This window comes from Camellia sinensis, chromosome 6 (genome assembly GCF_055761805.1).
Source record: "Camellia sinensis isolate YWXY chromosome 6, ASM5576180v1, whole genome shotgun sequence".
Taxonomy (NCBI): domain Eukaryota; kingdom Viridiplantae; phylum Streptophyta; class Magnoliopsida; order Ericales; family Theaceae; genus Camellia; species Camellia sinensis.
In genome coordinates this window covers 147,821,885-147,831,865 of record NC_138966.1, presented here as the reverse complement: position 1 = coordinate 147,831,865, position 9,981 = coordinate 147,821,885, and the positions used below count along the sequence as shown (strand labels likewise).

Below are 9,981 nucleotides of genomic sequence, written 5' to 3'. Positions count from 1 at the left end.
AGGAATCTAACCTGTCGAGGTGCAAGAGAGTGGACTGGTGTCTTCTGCAGCTGTTTCATCAAGGTTTGCAGGTTCCACTTGGCACATCTTGGGAAGTCAGTTGTGTTACTGTCTTCCGAGTCAATGATAGTTGCATGTTCACATAGCCAATACTGTGATGAAAATGAAAGTAAATAAAATTTTGTAAACGCACAAATTTTTAAGTATGATAACTGCAAATTTGAATGGATATTATACTTACCAGCAATGCAATGACACACCCCGTAACTTTTTCTGGAGTTTTGTGCAATGCCATGATAGAATCAATCAATGTTGATGTGATTGCTTCCGGCCAATCATACTGTTTCATTGATTCAAGAGGTTCCACATACTTTATAAAAACCCAACCTATTGAATTCCCACTTGTTGCAAAAAATAGGGTGAGACAAAAGTACAATGTAACAATGATTGCTACATCTTTGAAGTCAGTTGGTTGCTTGCCTTTCATTGCTTTGACCAAGGCATTTTTAAGAACAAGACCAGTGAGCCTTGTGTCCTTTTGGAATCTTCTCCTGAGGAATGCAGATTTTGGCTTTTTAGAGTATCTTAATGACATGGCTCCTTTACCTCCTTCCAAAACAAAAATCATGGTCATGTCATTTGTTGTAAAGGTCAGGTTCTTCTTCCCAACTGTGAATGCTTTTGTTTTTTCATTGTAACATTGGATTATGGCAACTACGTCATCATCGGATTTCCTAGATTTCTTTGGATCCATCCTTCCAGTGGTTAGAGCTTGGATCAAATACCAGAATGGGGTCTTTTGAAGCTCTAGAAGATGTTTTGAACTGAATTTAAGTGTTTGAAAGAAGGAGACGACAGATGAGAGGTTGGATCGGAATTGAATGCTGTAGTGAGCTCTCTTTTGTGGAGTTTAACAGGTTTTTTCCCCCTTGAGCTTGAGTCTTTTGAAGTTGGGGTACTCATCTGGATGCTAGTTGCTTCATCAGCTTGGACTTGTGTGTTTTGGGAAGGAGTTTGTGGTGTTTTAGTGCTGGTTTTTGATCTTAGATGATAAGAGGACTGAGAGAGTTGTTCTTTCTTGCTTGGTGTTTTGCTGCTGGTTTTTGATCCTAGTCTATAAGAAGACTGAGAGAGTTTCTGTTTTTTGCTTGGTGTTTCCGGTGTTTCGCTGCTTTTACGTTTTGCCATTTCTAGACAATGATTAAAACATAGAGATGTCAACATTAAATCCCAGAGAAAAATGGACATGTCAGAGAAAATTACAAATAAGGGAGAACATTACAAAAAAGAGAAAATTGGAGATGCCAGAGAAAATTACAGATAAGGGGAAATTACAGAAAATTGGACATGCCAGAGAAAATTGGACATTAAAAATTAAATGTCAGAGAAAATCAACACAGCATCATAAACATGGGAGAGAAATTTTCAATAATTGTTTAAATTACATATAGAAGTAAACATACCAGAGAAAATGAATGATAGAAAAAAGTAAACATGGCAAGCGAAAGAAAATTTCCATTCCACAATTAGCAAAGATAAAATAAACAAAGTAATGTAAACATGCCACTGAGAATTACACCATATTGAAATCAAGAATTGAACAAAATAAACATACCAGAGAAAAATGCACATTCTGGAGAAAATTACACATTCTTGAGGAAATTTCCAATCTAGAGAAAATTTTAATTCATAATATTAAAATGCAAGAGAAATTTACATACACAACCAGAGAAAATTAACCATGATAGGGACACTCAAGGGAGGAAAGTGGTGCGATGTGGTCAGAGAAAATTATAAATACCAGAGAAACTTAGACAGGGGCAAGAGTGTAATAGACATTGCAGAGAAAGATACATATTCCAGAGAAATTTACAAAGCAGAGAAATTCATAGACAAAATGACAGAAACATGTTCAGGAATAAGATCAAAATTCAGAGAAATAACTTTTTCTCAAAGTACACATGGCAGAGAAAATTCAAAGAAGAAACATTCATTCCAGTCCATAATATTAAAATTCCAGAGAAAATTAAAAATGACAAAGACACAAGGGAGGAAAGTGATGTGATGTGGTCAGAGAAAATTATAAATACCACCCTGTGACAGAGGCAAGAAAGCAATAGACATTGGAACCCTAATTAAAAATACCAGAGAAACTTAAGACATTGGAACCAAAAAATTCCAATTAAAAATACATATTCAAGAATACATGTTATAGAAACACAAAATAAACATGCCAGAGAAAATTGAAAGAAGAAACGTACATTAATCAAAAATCAGAGAAATTCAAATGCCAGAGAAATTTACAGATAAAATCACACAAACATGTTGAAGAATAAGTTCAAAATACACAGAAATAACTTTTTTCAAATTCAGGTAGCTTTTTATTACGAAATTGAAACCCTAATTTATGGAAGGTTATTATAAAATGCTATTAACTGTGTTTCCAGAGAAAATCTAGTTGTATTGTAGAAAAATTGACCAGAGTTAGGATGATACTTGAATGACGAGCTGATATGGCCCGAGATGAAGATGCGACGTGACGAAGATGGACTGAGATGATGATGAGCAGTGAAAATGAAGCTTTAACCTAGGTCAGAGAAATTTGTGAGGAAGGAATGAGAATGATTTTTGGAGAAGATAACGAAGCTCTAATGTCGATGGTGCAGATGATGTTGAAACCCTAATTCTACTGTTCTCCTATTCGTGAAGATGCTGGATGTTTGGAATGTAACTCAGACGTCAGAATGAGTTGGTTTCTGTGTTGATTTTGGCAAGGGTATTTTGGTCCACAAAATAATTAAAAACGCGCGCCAAGTTGTTTCAGGGACGTGATGCATCACTATCTTTTTGGGTGTCCTTTATCCTCTAAATTGTTATTATTAGGGACCTTAAAAAAAATCTCCCAAAAAAAAATTAGATTGATATTTTAATCAGATTTAATTTGATTGAGTGTAATAATATTTATTTTTTATGTCACTTTTCAATTAAGTATGATTATATATATATATATTTTTTAATCACACTTTCTAATTAAAGTGTGATTATATATACACTACTACTTTTTAATCACACTTTTTAAATAAGTGTGATTATTTATATATTTTTTAATCACATCTTCTAATTAAAGTATGATTATATATACACTACTACTTTTTAATCATACTTTTTAAATAAATGTGATTATGTATATATGTTTTAATCACAAATTTTAATTAAAGTGTGATTATTAATATATTTTTTAATCACATCTTTTAATTAAAGTGTAATTATATATACATTATTATTTTTTAATCGCACTCTTTGAATAAGTGTGATGATATAAAATATTTCAATTTAATTTTTATATAATATATACAATTCCCAACCCTCTTTCACTCTCTCCATCGTACCATCTCCTCTCTCTCTCTCTCTCTCTCCCTTTCAGGTCTCTGTGAAAACTCTTCAAACCCTTGAGCAAGGATCCTCGGCCGCCGTTTTCGGCAGCCGTTCCATCAGCCCCCCAAAACGACGTCGTTTTGGGGGTTTTTTGATTTTTTTTCTTTTCTTCTTCCTCGTCGAGCTCGACAGAACCAGAGGGGAGGGGAGGGGAGGGGAGGGGAAGGAGAGAGAGGGAGAGGGGAGGGGAAGAAGAGCCGCCGGTGGGCCGGACTGGAGGGGGCCATAACCAGTGGGGGAGGAGGAGGAGGAGGAGGAGGCGGAGGCGGAGGAGACGGCGGTGCGGCGGTGCTGCGACAGCCGGCGGCGAGGCGACGAGCTGCGACGGCGACGATCGGACTTCCCCCTCCCTCCTCCCTCTTCTCCCCCTCCCCTCCCCTCCCCTCTGGTTTTGGATCATCGAAGAGAGAGAGAGAGAGAGAAAACAAGAAGGAAGAAGAAGAAAGAAAAAAAAAAAAAAAAAAAAACCCCCAAAACGACGTCGTTTTGGGGGCTGCCGGGTAGGGCGGCCGATGATCCAAATTCCAAACGCTTACCCCCTCTCTGCATCAGAAGCCAAATCCCAAACCCTTCTCTCTTTCTTTTGCAAAAACTCTTCAAAACCCTCACTCTCTCTCTTCTTTAGACCCCAAATCCCAAACCCAAACCCAAACCCAACCAGCATAACAATGAGTGAGAAGGAGAAGATGGACAAAGAAAATACACACAGACAGAGCTCTGAACCAGAAGAAAAGAACAAAGAAAGAGAAGTAACGACGGAGAGGGAAGATGGCCGAAAGGAGACGGAAGAGACGAACGCACGCAAAGAACACTTTCACCCTTCAACCAGGTTTGTAGATTCAAACTAGGGTTTTGATTTGGGGATTTTTACTAAAAAATCAAGGTTTTGATTGAGCAATTCCAAAATTATGTAAAATTAGTGAACCTTAAGGAACTCTAGTTTCTTGAATTAATTCTGAAAGCATGTGATTATATTGTTTTAGATTGTGAATTTTTAGATTGAGGGACACAAATCCCCTTCAAAACCAGCAGATGAAAACGATCAGGTCTGCTATGAGATACATTTACTTACTATGTCCATTTGTTGCTTGAAATTTCCATTAAGATTGTTAACCATCTATGTGTATAGCACAAACAAAAAAAGTATTAAAGTTCACGATATATCTTTAGTTAATGATCTTTTGGTGGAACTACTATTTTCCCCTCTTGCTCGTCTTGGTTAGATCTTGTAATGGTTGCTTCTGTGATTTTCCTATTTTGATATTTGCTGCTTCTACCTCCTTGAGCATTTATTAATTTTGCAATTGTCTAATTTTCCAGTGAGTTCTATAGGAAATGTTTGTGGGTTGAGAAAGGTCCAGAGTCGGCATCGTCCAGCTATGCTCGTTATGGGTGTTTGAAAGTCAGTCATGTCGTCATATTGCCACACTTGTCAAGTTTATTCTTCCTTCTCGTGATCTGTGTCGAGGTGTATTAATAAACTAGGATTTGGTATTTTTGGTCTAGTATGGATCTTTATTCATATTATGCATTGTGTCTGCCAGTTTTGTCTGGTAAGAATTTTAAGGGAGGTTATCGTTACTTTTTAAGACAAGATTTTGCCTATCTGTTTTAATGGGTTTGTTGACAAATATGCATAATATTGAGCTATATATGCTATATATAAACTATATTTAAGTGTAGGTCTTAACTGCATTCTTCCTCTTTCAGGATTATAATTAGGTATTTGTATCTTACAAAATTTGGGGACTAGGAAAGTGTAGTCAGTCAACTAAGTTGGGGTTTGACAATTGTTTTTTTTTTTGTTAGTTTTTTTTCCTCCCTTTTTTTGCCGGATATAGAAATATGGAGATAGATATCGAGTTGGACTTTGGATGTCGAGAGTAGTGTACATTCCAACTTTATAGCAAGGATGCAGTAATAGAACCAGATGCCCTTGATTATTGAAATATTGCACTACTTGAACAATTCTAACATGAAAAATTGATGGGAAATTGATGTGAAAACCATGCTTCTTAGATAGCCAATTACTTAATGTCAACTAAATCAATCAGGTAAGAATTTTGGTTCTTGATGAAGCCATTGCTTCAGTTGATTCACCTACTGATAATCTTATCCAAAAGATCATCTGAACAGAGTTTAGGGACTGCACTGTGTGCACTATTGCTCATCGTATCCCAACCGTTATTGACAGCGATCTAGTTCTGGTCCTCAGTGATGGTGCGTACGCTAATACTTCCCATTCTTCTTCCATTTAGTGGACATAAGTGTTGCTACAATCTGTAGAACTTTTTCCTAAGAATTTTAGTATAATCTGCATTTGGTAATGTTATTAATTTTCACGAGTATCCAAAAAATTTTCATTTCTTTTTCTTTTAATCTTTTGACAAGATAAATTAAATTAGTAAAAGGCTCTAGAAGAGGAAGCCGCCCTTGTAGATTTGTAGGAACAATATCAACACCCACAACTCCGTAGATATCTTACGATGAATAATTCCCTGACTCTGCATCTTCTTTTTCACTAGTAACACCAACTAAGCACAATGTGTTTGCATTGAATAAAATTTTCCAAGATTTATCAAAATTTTTTAATGTTCTTGAAATGATGGAAACTCAAGGAGATTATGGTATACAAGAGTATATATCTAATCTTGATCCTTAGGATATACGGGTGAATATGTATCTTGATTAAGAGTTAACTTTTAGAATGTAAATAAGGGTTTGAGAGAGTTGTTGGTCTTTGAAGTCAAAGTCTTAGGTTTGATATTTTACACTGTAAAAATATTAGAGAGTTTTGCTTCTCATTTCTTAACTTTACTATGATGGTATGGCAAGTATTATCTAAAAATGATTCTGTCTCTTTGGCTCATGGTAATTGCTGGAAGTTGAATGAAGGCTGTTGCTTCTTGATCCTCTTGTGACTTGTCCCATCAAATTTATTAACATAATGTTTCTACAACTCCAAAGTTGTTTGTACAGTCGGTCTTTATTTTATTTTCATCTCTCTCTCTGAAGTATCTAAGTATCAAAGTCACTTATAGGTCATTCCATTACAGTTCTGTTTTCATTTTTCTTTTTGCTTTTCACTTCTATGAATTTATGCATTTGAAATACCCAGAATTTATTAGATTTGGAATCCATTGATGCCAAGGTTTAACTAGTAATCTTTCTTATAGAACATCAAAACTTGAGTCTAATATTTTGGAATTTGTTTTAGAACAATTTCTCTGTTTTTTATCATTTAATTCCCAGTGAAATTTTAGTCTATGTTGTGTTTCTACTGCACACACCAACAGAAAGCTCATGAAACTTAGTTTTGCAAGTCAAGTGACAGAGTGATAGTCCAACAAGGTTATTAGATGACAAGTCTTCCATGTTTCTTAAGTTGGTGTTAGAGTACTCATCTAGATCAACTAGTGCTCTTTGCATAACCATTTAGCCTTGTTTTATAGATGGAATCCTTCAATAATAGCTTGGTTCTTTCTTTCCTTTGATCATTTGAATTTCTAAATTCTAGGGCGTATTTGGTTTCTATTTTAGTCAACGGACACTTCACCCCTCAAGAATTCAAGTTTCTTTTTTCATCAAAAATTGAGTATATATATATTTATTTATTTCTCAGTATGTATTTCTGGGTAATATGAAGTGTATTGAGTGAGAATTAGCTTCTTGTTGTAGTAGATGTATTGGTTAAATTATCAATTTTAGTGCTAAATCTGATTCTCTGGCCATTTCTATTGTTGTTTGTTGTGTTTAGCCATTTGTTTATTTTGGGTACTTGGAACTTTAACTTGTTTATAAAATACTCTCTTTGGTTTATTTTTCTGTCACTAGTTTGCTTTTTTAGGTGTGCTATTGATGTGTAAGTAATGGCTTTGTGACATTCATTTCAAAGGTTGTTTCTTGTAGTGATTGATTTATCTTAATCTATTATGGTTTAATAGTAAGGGAGGGTGATAACAGCTGACTATTTGCAAAAAAATTGTGCTCTAGGTAGTAATGTTAATGTCTGCCCTTTTTGTAAAAGTGAAGTTGAATCTAGCAACCATGTTCTGTTACTGTGCTCTAAGTCTGAGCTACTAAATTGGTGGGGTTTTTAGTGAGCAACTCCAGATTCACTTGAGGGTGTGCTCCAATGGTGGTCTGGAGTGAACTGAAGTAAATTGGAAATGAGTGCTAGATGTGTATATAAATACTGTCATCTTTATATATGGTAATCCAAACATTTTATACTAGTAACAATCAAAGTTATTCATTTTTTATTGATGCAGGAGATGAAGAGTCAGTGTAATGAGAAAATGTCCGATTTTGTCTTTTGTAAGACAAAAACAGTCTCTACAAAAATTGTAAGTTTATTCTTATACTTCTAGCGGTTTCTGAATTAATTTGTGTTTTTATTTTTCAGGTCATAAATTTCTTAGAGTGATGCAAAATATGGTCAAATAATTCAAGAAATTAATTTTTTCAAGTTTCTTCATTCTTTAATATATGTAATCACAGTTAAAAACTTTTTATTAATTCCTTTGTATGTACTTTTGAACATTTAACTTTCATTTATGAAATATATGACGTTATTTCATTCAATATATGGTTGTGATTCAAAATATAGTATAAAGTGTGTGTTACATTCTTCAAATGCGCGTACAAAAATAATATTATCACAGGTTTTATTAATTATTAATCACATTTAAAAGATGTGATCTAAATGTTATTAATCACACTTAAAAAGTGTGATGTAAATGTTTTTAATCACACTTAAAAGGTGTGATCTAAATATTATTAATGGTGTGATATAAATGTTATTAATCACACTTAAAATGTGTGATCTAAATATTATTAATCACACTTAAAAGGTGTGATCTAAATGTTATTAATCACACTTAAAAGGTGTGATTAAAAATGACTTTTTTTAATCACTCCCAAAGATCACATTTTAATAAAACTTAAAAAGTCTGATTAATAACATATATCACACCAAAAAAGTGTGATCTTTATTTGTTTTTGTAGTAGTGGGATCAAGGTATAAGAAATTTCATACACAATTAAATAACATTGATGTTATTATTTTATATCTATACTATATATTAATCAAAAGGGGATTTTTAACCCCCAAGGTCTGTGGGAGCTTCAATATCCCAATTTGAATTTTCTAAATTTTTTATTTTTTATTTAAAAAAAAAAACTCAGCATTTATTGATTTGGTCAAAATCCCCTAATCAACATTTATTAACTTTTTTCAATCCACATGTCTTTCCATATGGCTGCATTTATTGATTTGGTCAAAATCCCCTGATCAACATTTAAAATCTCCTCATACAAATAATTATAGACACAATCCGTGTATAGTTACTGCAATACCTTTTTCAACTTCTTCCATACACTATGGTTAGTGATAAGGTTGTTAAATTATTTTTATAAAAAAATCTTAAAAAACATAATTTATATATTAAAAAAAATCTAAAACAAATATTGTAACGCCCTCAAAAAAATAACAATAAACCCATCAGATAAAACATGCATTTACATATAAATTAACCACACTCTTATATTCATTAGAGTTCCGTTAATTCAATATTACATGTTAACCTCATAACAAAATGCCCTACGGGCTTACAGCTTTCCAAGTTAACACTTGGTTACAGCAAAGAGTTCTAACTCGTTTACACATTAAGCCCTTGGCTTGAAGTTACATATAATACATCAAAAGTAAAACGACAAAACTATGCCCGCCACTAGCCTCCCAGCTAAGTCCTTGGAGGTGGCATGCTCCCTGCACCTGAAAATGATATTCCCATATAGGGTGAGCCACAGCCCAGTAGAAATACACTAAACCAACCATGAACAATGACTAAAATATTAGCAATTGATAGATGGCCAACACTGATACAATCACATAAATCACACATTTATGTCAACGACTTACAAGTCCCAATTACTTTTCATTTTCCCTTTAACAACAGATAAGCATACTAGCTCTATCATCATTTCCACAGATATGTATAAAAACTATATCTCACATTCAGATAAGCATAAAAACTATATCCACATTCTCAACAGATATGTATAACAACAATATCCTCAGATAAGCATATAAGCTGTATCCACATTTCACAAAGATAAGCATATGAGCTCTATCTTCACTTCTCTAGACAAGCATATGAGCTGTGTCTACGGAGTTCATCCCCTATCTCCTCCCAATACCTATCCGGTTTAGAGGTACATCCCCTATCTTCCCCTAAACCGCGGAGTACATCCCCTATCTCCTCCTCTACAGATAACGTATATAAACACAATGGTTCTACATACAATCACCCAATACATACAAATAATGTATTCTATCAACCGTCAAGTTCCATGACACATTTCATTGATTAGTTTCAGTTTACCTAATCATCATGCATTGTCTACAACAATCACGACTATCCTCCACCGATAGCCCAAAGCAGTTATCTCTAAACAGAAAATAAATGCACAATGGATATTCAATCAACATTTCATTTCTTCATTCTTCTCAATTAATTATCTCAATTAATTAAACAATGTAAT

The 9,981-nt window shown here is 34.0% G+C and overlaps 1 long non-coding RNA gene across 1 annotated transcript; it reads left to right on the top strand.

Moving 5' to 3' along the window:
- The first annotated feature begins 3,999 nt into the window (after window positions 1–3,999).
- Window positions 4,000–8,019, top strand: LOC145792959 (uncharacterized). Its single transcript, XR_014333288.1, has 2 exons — window positions 4,000–4,264; window positions 7,707–8,019. It is a non-coding gene; the product is annotated as an uncharacterized LOC145792959 (long non-coding RNA).
- The last annotated feature ends 1,962 nt before the right edge of the window (window positions 8,020–9,981 follow it).